We start from the raw sequence: 19,399 nt of genomic DNA on the forward strand, positions 1-19,399 counted from the left end.
TCATGCTCAAAGCCAAAATGTAGATGGGGTAAGTAAAACGCATGAAAGGATCTTCACTTATGGCCTATTTAACAAGAAGGACCATGCATCAAATGTTGGCATAGAGACTATCTCCCAAAAGTTGGAGCTTTCTCTTGACTAACAATCCAAAAAGAGGTGCTAATAAGAGATAGACTCAACAAGATAGGATTCCCAAGTCCCATTCAAAAGTGCCCTATGTAATTAAGTTGAATCAATAATTGAATTCTTTATTCTACAATGCCCTTTCTCTCACAAAAGTGGTAGCTAGACATTGAGCCACCCAAAGTGGATCTGCAACCCTCCCAACTCTTTGTCGCAATTCTTCAAGGATTCACCCATTTCAAAACCCAAGAAATTTTTCTCCAATTCATGGACAAATAGCCCAACTTTGCTTATCTAGCATATTTGGAAAAAGAGAAATCAACACAATAAGCTAGGGAGAACTTTATTTCTAACTTAGAAAAGCCATCTCTATAGTTGTCATGAGCCATGCCATTTCTAAATTATAAGAAAAGAGTATGTTTCTAGCATGGGATGGAGACATGTTCAAAACCCAGGGTAAGATAAGCCTCCCTACTATTCATGGGATTCTTGGATTGCACCACTCAACCTTCGATAAATATCAAGTCAAATAGAATCTTCCATCTAGTCTAATGTAAATGAATTTCAAAGATGCCTCAAGAGGCAATCCAAGATTGTTTAGTGTTGGTTGTGTTATTGGAAAACACCTAGGCAGCATAATCAAAGTAGCCTCCAAGAGATGGCTGCCTAGCACAAACAACAACATAGAAGCAAAAGCATTTTTACAAGTTGGCCTTCACCTATTAAAATCTTCAATTAATCAACTCAGTAACGACAAAAAGTCACTCCACAATCTTGTGCATTCAAAAAAGACATTCATCCAACTGAAAAATAAACATCCTAAGTGAAAAATGTGAAATACTAGATACTCTAACCTCCATAGCTAATCATTGTACTGCAAGTGGAACAAGCTAGTGTCATTTTTAAATAGATTGACAACATAAATCAATTAAACAATAGCAATAAGTTAATTGTAAATGTCATCTACCACAACTCAAGTTGATGTGACATTCAACCCTTTCTTTTAAAGCTTCAATTGTTCAAGTCACACTTGCCTTTTGGCTTTCCTCTTTATTCTGAGTACATCTTCCTTCACCTATTCAGTTTAGGAGTTGTAATTGCCCTGTGTCACGTTGGTACTTCTCCCCTTGAGCCTATGGGTGGTACTTCCTTAACAGTGCATCATGTTGATGCATGATGGTTTTTGAAATCTTCTACCATCTGTTGGTGTTTTGAAACATTACAGTTTCAAATTACCCCAATGAGAACAAAATACATCTAGGGGCAGCTATTTCCCATCTGCAAAATATCCTTTTAGACACCAGGCCAACTATAAGGCTAGACCCTTCTACTTCAGGCTCTGCAAAACCTAGGCAGGTGGACCTATTAGATTATTCATATGGTACCAGTGTTCCAAAAAAAACATACAACTAAATCTAAAACAGAGCAAATTAGAACCCTTATATCTTCTATACTTAGGCAAAGATCATAGACATGAGATAGCTAATAACATGACCTAAGAAATTGATAAGCTAAGTGAGGGCATCCTTTTTAGTTCCTTCAACATGAAAGGGAAAAGATATTTGATTAATGATTTTGATTTTCAGCAAAACCAAGACATGAACAACATAACACTTTGATTCTGTAGCTGACCAGTGCCTTATCTATTGAGCAATCCCACAAACCCCTAACACACATCCTTGAAAGTCATTGACATATCCCATACATCAGGACTTCCTCATCTATCCATTCACCTTGTGAATTAGATATCTACAACTTTCTGAATCTCATACTCAACCTATCCCTTTATGAGATTTGCAATCCTATGATGATAAACCAAGCACTTACATGACTCCTTGAGTCATATGCAAAATAAACCAACATATACAACCTAAAACAGATTGCAACTGAGTTTCATACTCTTTGTTTATAAAACACAAAAGATCACAAACAACATGAATGGGAGACAAGATATCAGAATGAAGATTAACTAGCTGCTGCATTTTTATTCATTTCTTTGAAACAACTACAATAAGATACATGAAATTGAAACATAGAAATGCCTAACAGATCAAAACTATTTGTATTCTTATTACTTGATGTTCATTACAAGAGAAATGTTGAAGAGAAATGGTATCACAGCCATGAGAAACTTTCTCCAGAACTGGAACCCTTACAATGGATGAGAAAGAGAAAGATATAGGAAAGGAATATAATCCCAGATTTGATCTGGAAGCGACATGTGTCCACTTGAATCTTCATTCCCTGTTATTGCAATGCATCTCTCATCTTTCTACAACTGAAATCTGATATGATTCTCATCATTGTTTGTAACAAACTTGGAAATATCTCTTCCAATTGATGAGAAAACCTTTGTTTTGCCAAAATATCTGAAATGCTGATAATACCTTCATCAAACTGACTTGGAAGTGAGAAAAACCGCCCCTAACTACATTTTTACTACCTCTGGCACACATTCAGTCTATCATCTTGCTTGAAATCAAATTTGAACTTCAATATCTGAATGTGGTTGAAAATTGTGTACCTGGGGCAAAACCTTGCATAACTCAAGCAGGTGGCTTCCTATGCAAAAACAAACTCCAAAAATGAAAGTTCATTCTCTCTCAGTTCCAACGATATATAATACTCCTATATTTGCATATCGGAGATGCCCAAAATCTCAAAATGAAAAAGAGGCTCCTGTCATGGCTCTGAGGTTTGCATTTGTTTGAAAGTATTTAATTTTATCCCAAAGTTTAAACTATAGGTTAAAATATCAAGTTTATTTAAAAACTTCTACATGTGATTTCAAAAGGAGAAAATAATTAAATATTAATTTTTTCACTTTTGAAATTTTCCAACATTTTCCATCCGGGTCAAACCTGTTTGACTGAGTTGTGACATGTCACACTCTGATTGGTTGGCCTTTTGTACTGTCATCTAACACATCATCCTGCCTCACTGCCCCTCTGCCACGTGTCAATCTATTATTGGTCCGTACCACCTTGTCAACATCCTCTAAACAAGTCTGCCACCTAGGCACCACGTGTCACTTTTTGATTGTGTTGCCATATCGCTATCCCTGTCAGCATGGTTGCCACGTCATCGCGACATTGCGACATTGCGACACGTGGCACCTCTATACACGTCATCACCTTGTCATCTACCTCGTAGCATGTGCAACGTCACCTGCTCCGCCACATGGCGGCCTGTCACTATGTTGCTATGCCATCTCAACACCGCCATGTCACTGGGGACATAGCGACCTTGCACCACGTGTCATTGTTCGCCACGTCATCATCTTGGAATCCACACATGTTACCTTGTGGTTCGTTCTCAAGTTGCCACTTGTCATGATTTCATTTGTCAAGAGGATCCATGTCATCATTCAGTTGGTCATGCTCGGTCAAAATTTCCTTATGCGTTGAGTTAGCCAGGTCCCACAGTGCATTACTTTGTGGCTTATAAAAGCCTCATGTCCTTAAGGCACTATGCAATAGAGTGACTTGGTATTTAAAGACAAAAAATACTCTCATGGCATGCATATGGGACTAAAGCCCTATGTTTATTCTTTCAAAACTTCACTTCTCCATGGACACCTCCCAACAAGACGCTAGAACTTGTGGACTATGCAAACCTACAATCAACGCACTGCAATCCATCTATGGAAGTTTGGTGATGCAGATAAACCATTAGTCCATTCGGCAGATGAAAATGCAAAAACTCTTCTTAACTTTGCGCAATTTCCTGCCACAATATCAATGTACCCCATCCTTCCACCGTCAAGCAATTTCAACTCAGGGCCTTGATGCTGTCTCACACAGCCCATTCTCCATCCTTTGCATGATATAGGAAAAACCTCAACTCACAATCATCACTGATTTGTGTGTCTTCTATCAAGCATTGACGAGTAGCTATTGGAACGAGGTCCCCTGTATTTGTGGAGGAAAAGCATCTCCCACACTTAGCTTCCCTCATCGAAACTATCTACCCTTCTGTTGAGTGATCTTATTCTTGGACTATGGGTGGCTCCAATTCAACTGGCTTCCAATGCTTTCCCCTCTCCAATCTTCTCCAACGGCTTGTAAGTCCAAACACGTGACTCCCCTCCCAGCTACCTTGGGCATTCAATAATTCGGTGGGGTAGCTTTAAAGACTATAATGAATAATTTGCCTTTTACCATAGAACTTGGATTTTCTCCCTTTCTGAAGTATGCATTCAGCATGAATGGATGGGGAATAGAGTGGGGAAAAGGCTCTGGAATGGCATTCAATCACTTGATTTTCGTCGAACAATTGACTGGCCTTTTACATTTTAGGACTTTGGGCATGAAGCAAGGAGAAAATGCAAGATATCACCATCTACTACTGGAGTGGTAGTGCACAAAGGAAAGGGATCCTTCTAGAGATCATGCAACTCCTTCACAATCCACTTACAAGCCATTAATTCTCGACCACCAACACCAACCACCAGTCTGATTAGTGTAGCATAAGTTCCACTTGGGTCGGCCTCCCTAGTGCAATGTCATGTCTTCACATTAGGTTTAAAATGGTTAGTATCAGTGGTTTCTAACAAAATTTAGTAAAGAAATCTCTTTTAACCATCTCGCCTCCACTCTATGCCTTATTAATCTAGCGGGGTCCCAAAGCGGGTCCGGCTAAAAAAAAAAATTCGTTTTCAAACAGCTAACACTTCAAACTGGCTTGTTGAATATACCTTGCAGATTGAAAACATTTTGAAACATTGAAACAACTCTCAAGACTCAATTTTAACCTATGTTACCCGAGGATGCGTTTCCACCCCTAAACCTGAAGTTTCGAAAATGGGGACGGTTTCGGGGACGGGGGGACAGCAGGGGACGTTTCCCAGATGTCCCCACTTGGAGAAGAAAACAGGAAACGCGTCCCCGAAACTTCGGAAACGGTCAAAGAGTTTCCGAACCACGTTGACCGTTTTGGGGACTGTTTTTCCGTTTCCTAACGTCCCGGGGACTGCATAAAAGGTTTCCTATTAAAATTTATTAAACTCAAAAAAACCATTAAAAAAATGATTTTCCAGTCATCTGCAGGCCTGGACATGTAGAAGTCAATTTTTTTATAAAATATATTATAAAATGAATGATTAGGGGCAACTATCATACCATCTTTGTTTTCATTTTGAAGCTCAGGATGATAGTGATAGTGACTTTGATATGGATGATTAGGGGCAGCTGCCTTAGTATCTTTTGTTTTCATTTTGACTTTGATGTTTCAGACTTGGAGTGTTCTGTCTTGACATTATAATATTATATGATCATTGATACACTATAGTTGATACTTCAAAAGTTTAAAACTTTAAAGTTTGAGTCTTGACTCTTTATCTATTCAATGTTTCCATTTTAGTGAGAGTTGATGTTTTTCATTCTCTTATTTGACTCATTTCATTATGTGCTAATGGTATCTTAAGTACTTAAATGATGATTGAAAATGATGCTATTTAGAATTTTCTACGATGATTTGATTAGATGCTGATTGCTATGCTCTATGATCATTGATGAATCATTATTTGATGAATGAAATTGATAATTTTAAACTATGTTGCTATGATGAATGTAGAATTGATGAATATATTTGAAAATTCAAATAAAATTCAGATATATATATATATAGCCGTCCTTTGTCGTCCCATGTTTCGGCAAAAAAAAAAACCATCCCGAAAACCTGTTTCCCCGTCCCCCCATCCCCTCATCCCGGAAACTTGGGGTAACATAGATTTTAACCTTTCCGGCAATCTGAAAATTTTGTGCCAAGAGTTCCTTTGACCGGCCTTAAAAACTGACAGAAACACCTGACTAGGCTCTGAAAATAGACGCATTGAATCTTTGTTCCACATTCTTGCACCTCGCCAAATCTCATGTCATGACGATCGCTCAATCAAAAGATATTGACCATCAAAGTTGCCTTCTCAAAACTGCCTACAAGAGAACGTGTCAAAAAACCATAAATCACATTCAGTTTTGGCTGAAAACAGGTCTAACTGACACTTGGGGGCACGAAAACTGGGGCATTGGTTCACCGTCACAAGGAGAGTATAAATCTAGGATTAGGGCTCATGACAAATAACTGGGCACATTTGGCGAACAGTAAAAGTGGGCTACTTGGATTTGCAGGACCGGAAACAATGACAAAAAAGCAATTTTCACAAACGGAATGGACCTAGGAAAGTGTGCAAACGGATTGTCAAAACTTGCAAACTAGCACACTTAAAGAATTCTCAGAGTAGAACACAACGGTACAATCCATTTGATCTCACCTATCACGGATTCAAAGTTATGACATCCTAACAGGGGTATTAATCAATCTGCACTTTGACACTAGTAAAACTTTACAAATTGCAAATGGTATCACGTTCGAAAACTGATCAAACAGATTCGTCATAAGCTCAGATCTGAAACATAACAAGTCTTTGACCTCTAGAATGCAATGCAAGAGGAATTTTTTCATTTCGCTCAACTGGGTCAAAGTTATAATCAGTCAAACAAGGCCTCCCAGAATTCTGAACAATTATCATCAGCATGACAACAGTAAACAACCGACTTTGAGGGATTCAAAACCTTGTCAAAACATGTCAAAACGACTTGAAATCTGAAACATAGGTTCTTTGATATGCATACTAAACACTCCCAAAGTGGCGAGTCATGAAACATCACTGCGTGCAAGATATGCGATTGCAAACTAGGCTACCTATCGCTGTTTGACACTAAGGCAAAAATGCAGATTTGGACATTGCTCAAAATAGAACTTCACAGAATGACTCGGAATGGCAATTTATCTTCATGGAACGCATGGATATGCTGAATGCAAGGTGTTAGAAAAATTAAACACCTCTTAGGCCTCAAAAGGACAGTCGGATACACATTGCATTAAATGTGCTTGTTGGGCTTGATTTTTAGAATGGTACTCAAAATCAGGGCTTCAATTTTGAGTCCCAACACCATCATTATAGGTCTTGACTCTATCCTTCTCCAGGAAGTATTCTCAAGTTGCCAAGTGTCTCTTTTGCACTTGTTGAGACTCCCTTTCCTTGGTGGGATTTTCCTCCTCGGTCCAATTAGACACATATGGATCCACCAACAATGTGCTTGTTGTTTCTTCTCCACCACTTCAGATCTTGCTGCAGTTATTCGCCAAAAGTTCCCCGAACATTCGAAGTTTGAGGTCCCTTTCAAAAGGTGAATCATTCTATATGTGTCATGTGTCCCTCTCCCCATCCTAATTACAGGAAAATTTTGCTCCTGTTCAAACCTAGTCTTTAGGATGATGTTCTTGCGAAAAAATAACGGGCACATGTTGAAGAAGTAATTAGTGTAACAAGCTGTTGCACCATGTATAGTAACGACCATCATTTCACCCATATAGGTGGAGAGAGTATTCAATAGGGTTCTCTTCCCTCGTTTACGAGGCTTAGAAAGTTTGATCTTTGGAATTACTCAAACTTCCACATCTAAAACTACAAGACTACATAAGAGTATATTTTTATAACTATTATGAGCAGCAGCTTGACTCAGAGAACTTTGTATGATGTTTCATTCTTAATAGAAATAAGTGTATTAGATTGTGCATCTTGACCTCTACTAAGTACATTCTTCTATTATGTAATATTCAAATATGCAATTACTTTGTGGCACGAAATGAGTCCATTTGATTCTCCCTCAATTATTCAAGCTTTTGTTTTATGATTTTATATTGAGGAATGCAATCATGCCATATGCTCTTTCATCTCTTGTTGGACTGGGATCATGAACATATTAAACTTTTTTTTCGTATGCTAGGTTTTTGTTATCTTTAACTCGTTATTTTAGAATCTTAGGTAATGCTCATTTAGGTTCAATTTTTCATTTGCCTTAATTAGTTTATTTTTAGTCATCTATATTTAGATAATTTTGCTTCTTTGTTAAAAGCTTTTGTAAACTCTATATATTTGTGTATTTGGTTAATACAATCATTCCACTTTTTAGAGTTTCATGGTATTAGAGCAACAAAAATTTCTGGGCAAATTTTCTTGTGGGGAAAATTTCAAAATTTAATTTTCATCTTCCGTAGTTTGCTCCAAACCCGCCTAAATTTATTGCGATTTTGTGGGTATTGGTTTATATATATTTCGCAATCAAAAATCACTAATACTAAGGACTAAAAATTGCAAATTCTAATCAATGTATTTCACCGTTAAATATTGCCCTAAAAAGCACGCCAAAAAACACACCTGAAAGCACATTTTTTACAATCTGTTTTTTTTTCAAATTTTAAATATCGCAATTTTTCACCAAAAAAACTGCTTTTTTGGCTAATAATATCATTTGTGTGCCACTTTTTTTTAGTCTATGGCTAGGGTTTCTAATTCATCTACTCCTACGATTTCAGCCATTTACTTTACAATATTTAAACTTTTTCAAATACGACTCACATTTTTGCTATCTCGACAAAGATTGGAATTTTGTTTGCGCCCAATCACAATTTTCAAGTATTTGATAAATGCAATTTAGGGTTTTTGAACAATGAGTCAACTTTTTTTAATTTTTGGGCATGAAACCCAAAATCTGAAATTTGGGATTTCAGCGAAAAGGGTTTTTTGTTGCGCAGTGTCTCAATTTTTATGCCTTCACAAGGTTGACTAACAACCTTAGATTTTGTGATGGCATCTTTGACCAACATTATGTTAGAAGGAGACCAACAATTTAATGGCTACAATTACAACACCTAAAAGCGGTGCATGATGATAATATTTGAATATTGGTGTCTTGACAAAATTGTTCTAGGTAAGGAAACACATCCCACTCAAACTAGGTCAAATTAGGACAAATTTGATGAGTGTAATCTTGAATTTGTCATGTTGAGTGCAATTGGGAAGTTGTCATGCTGATAAAACTTTCATTTATAGATGATCAGCTTCCTCAAACGCCTTCTAGGATCAATTGAAGGGTCTTCATGAGGCATTCAACAAGAGCCACACTTTCTTTCTAAAAAATAAGTTGTTTTCTATCATGATGGATGAAAAGATGTCTCTATAGGCAAATGTTTCAAAGATCAAGGACATGCATGACCATCTCGAGTCTATTAGTCAAAATCTGCAAAAAAGCTTACCACCATTCTATAAGCATTTCATTTGGATGCTCAATATCACTTCTACAAGAGTTGATTTGAAGTTTCTTAATCTCTACAACAAGCTTCTACAGTAGGATAAATGGAAGCAACAATGTGGAAGAAATGCTAGTTCATCCTCTTTTCAATAGGTGGCCTTCACGGCCAAAGCCTTGGACAAGAACAAAGGTAAACCTCAATACTTCGAACAGAAAACACTAGGTAAACCTCACGCATCTTCAAAGAATAAGAGTGTTCAGTGAAATGGCCCGTTAATGGGCTCTTAAGGGTTAATCCTTCTCATAAAAGAGAAAAGTGCATTTGGCTTTCACCAAAGCAAGGATGGATTAAGATCAATTTCGATGGGGCTGCACGAGGTAACTCTGATTCATCGGGATGTGGGTGCATAGCACGGGACCACAAAGGAAACATCTTAGCTTTTGCGGCAAAATGTCTAAGGGATGGCAACAATAATGTGGCAGAATGCGAAGCAGCCAAAGAGGCTCTTGTATTAGGAATCAAGCTTGGTATAAACAGAGTGCATTTGGAAGGAGATTCTGAGATTATCATTAACAGAATTAAGAAAAGGAAACTGTAGTCATGGCACCTTGATAAGCACATAGGCCAGATTAAGTGTCTATTGCAAGAGTTAAGACTTTAGGATTACCCACACCTATCAGGAGGCCAACAAATTGGCAGATAAGTTGGCAAATTTGGGAGTGGATGGTTCCTTGGGGAATCGATATGAAATATTTGAATACCTAAGACATAAATTTGGATTGAAGGATGAGAGCTTTGGAATAGTTTTTATTCACGAATTTTCCCACCTATTGAGTGAGCATTCCTTTCAATTATGAGATATTATCCTCGAAAGGGAGGAGCATTCATTAAGGAGTAACTCCTTGCGTGTGTCAGAGGCTTTGTAATCATAAAGAAGCACCCTTCAAAGTTTGAGCTTCCATAGATTTCGAGGGCGTGATTAAAGGTGGATTGGGCTTTGATATCAGCAGCGGACTCTGTTTGGAAATATGAGATGGAGGCCAATTTTGCTTTGGAATCAGACAATCAAACACAGTCGTATGAAGGGAAGATCTCAGAGAGAAGGCTAAAGAACATTTTTGGTGTCGGGTGTATAGATGGACGTGTCACTTGAGGCTGAAAATTGCACAACTTCAACAGGCAAGAAGCACCCATGAAAGAAAATGGTGTGGGTTGTGGGGGACAATCATGGAATCCCAAATTTTTCCAAAGAAGATGCAGATAAGTGGTTCAAGTGATACTAACAAGAGCTTTTGGCTTCTAATCTTGGTTTTTTTATTTTGTTGTGTTTTCTCTCCTTTACACAATATGTTCAAACACTTTTGTAGGGGTGTTGGTTTTTGGTAGGGTGTTAATGTCCTTTTTGTCAATTATCAATTGTCAAATGTAAATGGGGATCGGGGGTATAGGTGTGGATGCTTGTATTGAGCCACTCAAAACTGTGGCAAACTTGAATAGTATTATCTCTATAAATCTTTATCTCTACTTAATACAAATAAATATTACCTATCAAAAAAATAACGAGTGTTCAGTGCAATTATTTTCACAACATTGGTCACATTAAGATAAATTATAGATTGCAAGAAACAGTTAGTAGTCACGCAATCTTTACAAGAAGGGTGTCAGCAGATAGCCCAAGTTGCTACGCATTTTGATCAGGAGTCTACCTCCTATGCATTGATGGCCACATGCCCATCAAATCATGAGAGATCATCTACAAGGTACATTGAATCTAGTGCCTTTTGGCATTTCACACATCATCAAGATTGATTCACAAAAGTCACACCTTTCTCTGTTTCAATGGTCTTTGGAGGAGGTGAAGAGTATCCAATTGTCGGCAAAGGCAATATTCAGATTTTACTTTGTGGGAGGGATATGATCTATCTCAATGTATACCTTGTCCCAAGCATGAAGCTCAATCCAAAGTTAATCAATCGGACCATGCTTCATTCTCCTCGGCTAGATGTTGTCTTCAATTTGCACAAGTATAGAATTGCTGACACTACATGTGCAATTGGTCTTGAGGATCATGGTCTTCATCAACTCATTGATATAGGTGATTATCAAGAGAAGGAAATGGCAACCAAGAACACTTCCACCAACAATCTTTGGCATTAGTGATATGGCTCTCTAAACATCTGTTATCTTTCATAATTGGCTCAAGATAGTCTAGTTGTTGGATTACCTAAAACTCAAAAACATAATCATGGATTTTGCAAAGCCTGTTAAGCTAGGAAGCAACATTAGACTTTGGTTTCAAACAATGAGGCTTGGAGGGCATCCAAGGTCTTGTAGTTAGTTCATGATGAAATTTGTGGGCCCATGAACACTCTATCAGTCATTGGTTGTAGATATTTTCTGCTCTTTGTTGATGATTTCAGCAGGAAAACATGAGCCTATTTTCTTCAGTATAAATCAAGGGTGTTCAACATGTTTCAAAAGTTTGAGGCCTTAGCGGAAAAAAGTCAAGTTGTCAAATTGTCACTCTTCAATCTGACAATGGTGGAGAATTTTGTTCATCTGACTTCTCCAACTTTTGTGCATCACATTGGATTAAGCATCATCTTACTACACCTTACACCTGTTGTAAGCTTCTCATACCATCGCCCCAAAACTTTGGGGACCCCCTTTTTCTAATCACCTTGGCAAATTTTTGGATTGTTCAACAATTTTGATTTTATTTTTTTGAGATTTTAAGCCTTGGACACCTTTAGGCCATTAGGGAGAGGTTTAACTTATTTTCACCCGATTCCAGCTTGATTTTCCAGAACGGCCAATTTCATCCGTAAGCCGGACAAAATTTTCAAAAACAACATTTGGTAGGATAAAATTGTAAAGTTTATACTTAAACAATTTCTTTTGAAAATTTGGTTATAATTGTGTAAATTTGGATAATTTTCAAAAAATGAAATTTTGTTAGATTTGAGCTTTTTTGGAAAATCTTGAAAAAAAATTCGGTTAGAAAATTAATTTTTTTTGTTATGATGAAAGCGAATTGCAAAATCGATTTTAGACTTTAGAAAAATAATTTTATTTGTGTTAAAAATGTAAATTGCTTGGCAAAGTCGATTTGAATTGAGTTGCAAAAAAATTGGCTTTAATGAATTAAAATTGCCTTGAAAATTTTTAAGCCTTTAATGAAATTGGTAATTTAATATTGAAAAATGGCTTTTGGCTAGCCAAAATCCTATTTTAATGACGTATTTATTACTAAATCCTCATTAAATGGAAATATTTAGCATCTCCAAGGCATTATTTAATTTCTTTTTGCAGTTTTGGCTTAATTGGCAATTTTAAAAATTTAATTTTCATCATGGCAAAGTTAATTTTGGTTAAGCATTTATTGTTGGGCCAGATTTATAATTTAATTTTTGCTTTTGTTCCCCTCCAAGTCCAAGTCGGCCAGCTGGGGAAGGCATGTGGAGTTGGGTATAAGAGGAAACTTTTTCCTCTTCTCTCCTCACTTCTCATCTTCTCCTCTTTGGTGTTTGGCAATTTTTGGCAAGGGCAGTCTTCTCTTGTTTTGGGCAGATTTTGTCTTGGAGCAGCTCTTCTCTTCCTAGGCAATTTCTTTTGGGAGGCAGATTTCTTGCATTTTTGGGCAATTTTGCTTGCAATCAACCATTTTCAGACCTTGTTGATTTCTCTTGGAGGCAGATTTTTGCATTATTTGGTGATTTTTCTCCTTCTATTAGGGCTGCGATTTATACCCTAGGTGACTTTGGAGGGCAAATTGGAGACTTCCCATGCTTAGGCGAATTGATTTGAAGGCAGAACTTTCCACTCTTAGCATTCTTTGAGGGCAGACCTGATTTTTGTACCATAGGCGATCTATGATGGAGGTCTGATTTTCTCCATTTGGGGACTGTATTTTTCACATCAGACTTAGGCAACTTTATTTGGAAGGAGATACATGAGGAAAGTTTGATTTTTGTGGACAAATGGTGGACAGTTTCAAGTGTTTAAATTTCTGATTTGCAGGAGGGTTTGAAATTCTCAAGGTCTGATCCTAAATTCCAAAATAGTCAAGATCCGGCTATTGGTAGAGGTGACTTTTAATCATTTAGAGTTGAAAGGGGTCTTTAAGCTGACTTCCTTCTTTCATTCTAGTCTAAGGATTGCCTCCCTTGGTTCTGCTAGTCTAATTGTCCACCACTTTACCATCCCGTAATAGGGCGACGAGATGGAGGATGTTAGTACAAGCAAGAATCCTAAGGGGACAAACACTAAGAAAGACAAAGAGGATATGATGCCCAAAACACCTTTCTTCTTGAAAATGAAGCGAATAACTGACACTAATATCGATACAGTAGACATGATACGGATAAAGGATAGACTAAAGGAAAGACAATCCCCCTTGGCAAAAAAGATATACAGAAGGCAGTTGCACATCACAGCCTAGGCGTCAATACTTCCATTACAACCATGATGAGCGACATCGGAGCAGCACTTGATTTTGAAGACATCAGAGAAGAAGATATCAATGAGACAAGACTTGGATCGAGATTGGATGAGCTAGGAAAGGTGGCCATCAAGAAGAAGCATTTGAACACCCTTTCCTCCCTAAATGCTTTCATTGGCTTCGCAAAAGAGTATGAGAAAGATCATGAGAAGACACTAAAAGCAGCAAACAGCGTGATGAAATCGGCAGAGCTCAAGATAAAGCACACACCTTGTCCTCCTATAGAGGAAGTCAACGAAAGGCTAGCTAGGTTCATTGCCTTAGCTAAAAGAACGAAAGAAAAGGGGAGAGTCATATTAGAAGATCATTTAACGTTAGCCCAAGTGGTAATTTCTCCTTCTTCTAGAATAGGACAAGTGTCTATTTCTGATTGGCCACAATTTTGGTGCCTTCTCATTGGTTGCCACTTTTACACTTTTTTCATTGGTCCATTGACGAGGTGGCATCTTCTCATTGGCCGATGGGGTGGCAACCCTAATTAGGGTTTCTAGAATTCAATCTAGATTGTCGATTTTGCTTTTGATCTCTACCGTCGATTGCAATTTTGGCATCTATAAAGGGCCATTTGCTCTCATTTGTAAGGGTGGGAGAAAATTGTTACATAAGATAATGCCAAAATCGCTTTCTTTCTCATTGTTGTGACTTGCATGGTGATTAAAAGCCTTCGGTATTATTGCATGGTTTCTACTTCCAAATAGTTAGAGTAACATTTGTGAGGAAGTTATGGTGGAGGATTGTTGCCAAGATACTATCAAAATTGTTCTCTATTCATCATTGTGACTTGCATGGTGGATATACATGATCATTTTGGTGTATTGCATGGTTCTTCTCATCTCTCAAATTAAAGTAGGATTTCATTTCATGTTGTTAGAGTAGAAGTAGATGGCTAATTGTATGGCAATGTTAGTGAATGTTTGATAGGGACCTTTATACTAGGCCACTAGCATCCTAGCGGCTTGTTAGGAAGCCTTGTGGGGTAATCTAGTCCAATCACTCCTAAGTTCTACTTGCATATCATCTTACCGCTTGTACTTCAAGTTGGGTTGGAGGATAGGTGTCAGTGTGAAAATCCTAAAAGTATCCCTTAGAATCATCGCACCAATGGAGGTAGCGCCATTGGCAAGATTTCATTTGGTTAGATCCCCGTTCATTTCCTAATTTCTCCATCCATAGGAGTAGTAGTAGAGCAATAGGCATTTAGTGGTAGGAGTAGTTGAAAGTGAAAGTGATCAAAGAGAAAAAAAAACCAAGTCAAGCAAGCGAAGTACCACCAAGTCATCTTCAAATGAATAAAGTAAGCCCGCCTACATGATTACCAGCAAATCACATCGATATACTGAGTTAGTATCCACAGGTGTAAGGAACATTGGAGTTCTTGCTTATGTCTTCATAAGTATTAACTTTTCAAGAGAGGAATTGAGGACTTGATATTCCATATCAAGTGTTTAATTGCTATATGTTATGTAGTGGTACAAAACTAACATCAACAAATTCAAGGCATAGAATCAAAGATTGATGCCCCTAATTAGGGACCTGGCAAAAATGCAAGGCTTTTTCAAGGGCTCGATTAGTTTCTACAACTGCACCATGGATGCAATGGAACATTGTAATAAAAAGACCTCTTCCCTCTAGGAATGTTTTAATATGACAAAGGCAACAAAGACAATCAATTTCTTCACCCAAGAGATAATCTAGTAAAGGAAGAAAATGCCACCTTTGGTCCCAATTTCATAAATGTTGGTAGAATGCAGAATTGGTGGTATTTAAATGCCATCATAACTCGGTTCTACTCTATCAGTATCCATGTCATAGGATTAGCCATTTTGTCCTATGGGTTTTAGGCTTCACACTTAGCCTTTTCACCAATTGTTTTCATGTCTTGAGCTCTCAGCTGTTTTGGTCCTTAATATAATTTGTAAAGTCATTGTATATGCCCATTGCCAAGGTATTGTTTTGAATGTTTTCCTTCCAAATAAGAATAGAAAGGGAGAGGATCCTTATCCCTCACTTGAATTATTTAAAAAAATTTACGTTGCTAAAACATGTAAGCAAATGGGTACTATGAGAACCAAGTATGCTGATATGTGCAATTTTTTGCCTTTGGGTACATGTGTGTAATAAACAAATATACATGATTGTAGAACTAAATACATTTGATAAATATGATACTTCATCATTGATTAATGCCGAATTCCAAAACAGTAATTGATATGGATAAATATTAAACGATAATTAATAGTCAAAGATTTAATATTTATCTTTATCAATTGGCATTTAATAGTGATAATTTTAGTTGTCTAGGTTCTTGATTGTAGTCTCCACTCCCAAACCCCCTCATTGTAATCAGATTTCTTATATGATAAGAGATCCCAATAACTAGTGGGGATTTGGCATTGGAGTCCCTAATGGGTTTAAGGGGCAGCAATGATAAGCTGCACAAGGTGTTAGATGTGAGAAAAACCCAATGATAGAGGAGGTGTTTTGTTCCCTAGAGGGCTACAAGTGTGAGTTCGGGAGCACATAAATATTTAGATAAAATGAGAAAAGAGAGAATGAAGAGAGAAAAAATGATCTTTGTATTCAGTGAAATGATGCTTTAAAGGGCATTTTAAGGTTTTAGATGCAAAAAAAAGAGTCAAAAAAAATTTTGATTTGTTACTTTTTGGCATTGGTATGCCCATGTGCATACTTGGGCATAGCCAAACACTTGGGAACATACCCAAGCATAGTCCTGTGTGAACCCATTCTAAAAAGTACTTGCACCTAGTGCACAAGGCCTTAAGCACATACCCAATAACCTAGAAAGAATAAGAATTGGTAGTTATCCACCGCTCCAAAAGAAAGAAAGCATTGTAGGATCATAGATTTCTACATTGCAAATTTATAATTTCTATAAACCTAGCAACCATTACCTCAGAGCTTCGGTTTAAACTTTATTTAGATAGCAAAAGATTTAACATTAGAAATGAACATTTGCTTTACGCAATGCATTAAAAGACTGCATAGGACATTATCTTTAACGGAAAAATAACTAGATTGCGAATTTTGTATATTTTTATTTATTTAATGTCAAATTCCTATTATAGTTAGAAAAATGTGATGTAATGGCAATGAAAGCATGTATAAAAGCAACCAATGCTCTAGTCCCCTTCATTACAATAAAGCAACCCATAGCTCCAGAAGATATGTAGCTAGCTTGTGGCATGACAATTTAGGAGTACATTTAAGCATGAGAAATGCTTACAAATATAAACAATGTTGCAATGCTTACACATAGACCACCTATAAATCCAAACAGACTTGCCTAAGCTTATTATGCCACATTTAAGAAAATTTGTATAGAACCCCAGTTTTTTCAAATTCTATGATAAAAATTAGCATTGGTGAACATAAGGAAAGAGCTTGCAGAGAATTGTTGGCTTGCACCCTAACAAACTGGCAATTATTTCACAATTTTGGTGAACCGGTATAAAATTTCACGTTTCCTAATAGTAAAATACTGACATTTTGAAAAACCGTGAATATAGCACTAGAGCTAGGAGTCTGCCCGAGCATGAGCCCTGCTTCAAAATCTTAAAAATTGAGCTTACCCTACCACATTAAAGCAAATACATAATCTCCTTGTTTCCTTACGATCATTAATCAGCATTCCCATTATTTAAAAACAAGCATATAGAGGTTTCTTAGGTTGCGCACAAGCAGATTTGAAATTACTGCAAAGTTTTTGCAAAGTGCTACAAAGTTATTGTTTTCCTAAGGAGAATATACTGATTGTTTCAGAGAAGAAAGAAAGAAACGCAAGAAATGGGTATATTGTACTCGACGACTTCAAAACAAGAATCCTGTCTAGTCGAGAACCAAATTAAGGGCTAACTGGAAAAATATTCGAATTCAGATTGACAAACTTGCATAATTATTAATCCATTGCAAACCTTGTTGCAAATAAATCGCAATGCTTATCAACTGAGGCATACAAGCGCTAAATCAACTATGTTTTAATAAACGATACAGCTTCAAATCCCTGATAGAAATGTTAGTTAATAATTGAACTCTTTAGGGCATCCAATTGTAGCTACACCATCCATTGACGTCGGGTACATGTCTTGACCGAATGTATACATATCAGTGGCGAAACTTATACCCCTACCAGGATTTGGAAGGGCAACTTTCTTAGAAATTAATCCGCAAAATTGAAGAGGTCTCGAATTCGGAAAAAGTTTGTTCAAAATTCATCATATTTACAGCCAGATAAGCAATTAAAAGAAATATAACAGAAATTCTGCCGAATCTGAGTAATACAAATGGTTACTTAACAAACAATTTAAATCTGAAAAATGTTGTGGAATAAAATAGAAACCGGAAACCAAAACAATTAGACTACCCTCACACCTTAACAATATTCCAATCAAAAGAGCTTCCAAACCTCCAAATAAATATAAAATTTTGATCCAATAACATAGATTTTTTATGAAACTCCGCTAACTTGTGAACGAAATTTGAACCCAAACAAAACAAAATTACCTTTTTCAAGCAAAATTCAACTCGTCCCAACATATCGAGCGAAACAGCAACAAATTCTTAAAATTGAAACCCTCGGATGAAGATTTGATAACCGAGTTATAAGCCAATATTTATGACAGACGAATGATTATAATGGGGAAAGCGTGTTGGACTTTCTGGCGTATTTTTGTGAAGAGATTCATAGGGAATTCGGCTTTAGCTCGTCATCTTAGGCAGCCTCTCTTTGTTTATTTTTTACTTTCAATTTGGGGAAAATCGCGTGTCTTACAATATCAATTTGTTTATTTTTTTCCCTCTTTCATCCTCCTAACGACAGATAATATCTAGAGTTTTAATTGTTTCTAAAGTTGGACACTTTCGTTTTCAGAAATAATTATTAGTAACTTTTAAATAGCCAATCAGAGTCAAGAATTTTTACAACACATGTCTACAAACTATAGTTTTAAATTTATTTTTTCTATTAGATATAAGAGTTTCAGAACAAAAAGAGCAACCAAAGTACCACCACAAAAATCAACAAGGAGGCCAAGCCTCACTAAGGAAGAACAGATTCAACTGTACAACATAACAAAAAGAGGAGAAAGACTAGCTAACTAAGAACATCATAGTAATTGACCACCCAGGCAGTCCAACCTAAGGGACCCTCCATCCAAACGACGCTTTTACATTCTTGAATCTGCATCAGCCTGAATAAATCATCCTTTCTAGCATTCACTTTCTTACGGATTTCTCTATTTAGCCCAATGCAAGCTTTCTCAAAAGCTTGCAGATCATCCAAGGTTCTACGCCATTGGTATCCATGCTTAAAAGCAGCATGCCCATCATGAAGGAACCGTCTCATCTTGTCTCGCTCGATTAGCATAGTAGCTTGCACCTGCAAAGAAATTTTAAAATAAGTGAGCTTTCGAAAAAAATCAGTAAGGTCCCTTGGCTTACCTTGGTATCTTTCCTCGTTCCTGCATTTCCAAATCTACCAGAGAATGTTAGATGACAATATATTCCAAAATAAATTGGTATCTTTAGGAAGACCATTAATATGACCAGTGATAATATCAAGAATATTAACATCAATAGGATAAACAATGTCAAACATTCTCCATATTTCTTTAGCAAAAGTACAATCTAAAAGAATATGTCTACCAGTTTTAGGAACTCTGC

General features: G+C 36.9%; 1 protein-coding gene across 1 annotated transcript in view; it reads right to left on the reverse strand.

Annotated features, from left to right (window-relative positions):
• VAMP727 (vesicle-associated membrane protein 727) overlaps positions 1-18,342 on the reverse strand; it is a 57,380-nt gene extending 39,038 nt beyond the window's left edge. The window contains exon 1 of the mRNA XM_089808758.1: positions 18,242-18,342. The gene's annotated coding sequence lies outside the window, so the exon portion shown is untranslated. The remainder of the gene's footprint in view (positions 1-18,241) is intronic.
• Positions 18,343-19,399: the final 1,057 nt, after the last annotated feature.

The sequence above is a fragment of the Cupressus sempervirens genome, chromosome 11, assembly GCF_028749045.1.
Source record: "Cupressus sempervirens isolate cs-2001-9-10 chromosome 11, ASM2874904v1, whole genome shotgun sequence".
NCBI lineage: Eukaryota > Viridiplantae > Streptophyta > Pinopsida > Cupressales > Cupressaceae > Cupressus > Cupressus sempervirens.